The sequence below is a fragment of the Nannospalax galili genome, unplaced genomic scaffold (assembly GCF_000622305.1).
Source record: "Nannospalax galili isolate Female #2095 unplaced genomic scaffold, S.galili_v1.0 scaffold1654, whole genome shotgun sequence".
NCBI classification, from domain to species: Eukaryota; Metazoa; Chordata; class Mammalia; order Rodentia; family Spalacidae; genus Nannospalax; species Nannospalax galili.
In genome coordinates this window covers 282,732-284,845 of record NW_008334135.1, presented here as the reverse complement: position 1 = coordinate 284,845, position 2,114 = coordinate 282,732, and positions in this window count along the sequence as shown.

Sequence of the window (2,114 nt, the reverse complement as noted above, 5' to 3'; positions counted from 1 at the left end):
TTTTTTGTATTTCTTGTCTATAAATTTATATACAATAAAATATACGAATATAGTTTTATAGCTAAAGATTTTAAAATGTGAGACTTGTGTAAATAACAAAATATTTATTTAAGTGCCACTGAAGTTTAAAATGTAGACACATAAAATTATGTAATAACACACTATTAATTGTTTGCCTTTATTTCATGTTCACTAAAACACTGACACAAGTTTTAAAATTATAAATACATACTTCTTTAATTTCCATAAAATTATATTAAGTACTATTATTATTTCCAGTTTATTGAGAAAAAGTAACTTGGCAATGTGGAGTAACAAAGGATATATCAGTAGTGGAGTAGGACATGAATGTCTGGGGACTGAAGTCAATCTCATCCTTTAGTGACTAGGTTACTTATGAGAGTCTCAACAAAGTTTAAAGCATATAGAAACTTGGAAGAGCCTGTAGCATTTCAACTTCCTGGTGGTTAGTACATAAACCAGAGCTTCATTAGTGACATAGCTCATGTAGTATATTAGTTAAGCAAGACAATATTGTAATCAATTTTAAAAATATAAATAAGGGGGCTAGAGAGATGGCTCAGCAGTAAAAAATATTGACTGCTCTTGCAGAGGATCTGGTTTGATATCCAACAGCCACATGATGGCTACCAACCATCTTTAAGTCCAGTTCCAGGGGAATCTGACAATTCTGACCTCCATTGGCATTGCGTGACATGGCTGGAATTATAGAAATACAGGCAATGCACTAATACACGTATAATTAAAATAACAAAATATTAAAACAACCAAATAAATTTTCTTACTATAACTGAGAATTAGAAAGTTTTTTGCAGTAAATTACAAATAGATTTGTCTATTGTAAATTTGTTTCATCTTGCAAGTACTACTTATTATGCCACTGATTTATCAAATCATTTGAAATACCAATATAATTACAATGTAAAATGTGTATTATGTTTAGAACAGTATTATTCAAGCTTGCTTAAATAGACACTCCAAAACCTTTCCTAACATAACAACATTTTCTAACTAGAAAGTGATGGAATTAAACTATGTGATTTTTCAGCACAGGTCACTGATGAGTAAATATTCAACCCCCAAAATTAAGAAGTATACCCAGACCCATTCATGTAGGGTCTGCATTTACTCTCTTCACTCAAGATTTTTAACATTATATCCTGTAATTGTCCAAAATATCGGATGTCTATAATGCTAGAGAATTTAGTCAATAAACAGAGCAGGTGTTTCCACAAGATATTACTGAAAGTAGGCTATCATAGTCAGTAAATTCATTGGGCCAAGTGATAAGTTTATGTATAGCTGAAGACCATGCTGGGTTCTGGTTTTAATCAGTGAATGTGTAAAAAAGGACTCTTGAAACCTGAGTTATGCCTGAATACTCATAGGAATTTTAGTATGGAAACACAAGTTGATTTTAGATGAAGTTTTTTGTTTACTTGATTACTGGATTCCACCTGACTTGTTTATCAACTATAGCTTATAAATTCAGGTACATTTTCAAATAAAGTATTCTGAAAAGGCAAAAGGTCGTATCAATAAACAAGATTTATCAACAAATTTTTTTTTTTAAACATTTACAGTTAATATGTAAGCAAAGCTTAGCACAATTACTTCATTACTCTGGATTTGAGCCACAAAAGTATTTTAAGCAAAAATTAATATGTAATCGATAAATGATATTTCAAACTCCAAATCTTACCTCTTCAAATAAAAATTCATTTCAAAGTAGGAAGGTGAAGATTATTTGATTTTATGGCTGCTAAACTGTCACCTACTCTCACTGTTTATCACTGACTATCAGTCTCTGAAGACGCTCTGGATTCAAGTGTGAATTCAGATCACTAAGGATCATTACCTCATTCTCAGGTGAGCACTTGAGTAGTTTACTTCACACAAACACATTTATTTTGCAAGGAGTCTGTCAATCTAAACTGATATTTTCCTTTTTATATAGGAATTAGTGCAATTTTGTTGATAGTTATTTAAAGTATATAATGACAAATTATCTCAGTTGGATTTTATTTAACTTTGCTTAATAACTATTAAACCAAGTAGGAACTTAGTAGATTTTTCAATTCTAGGTAATTGAT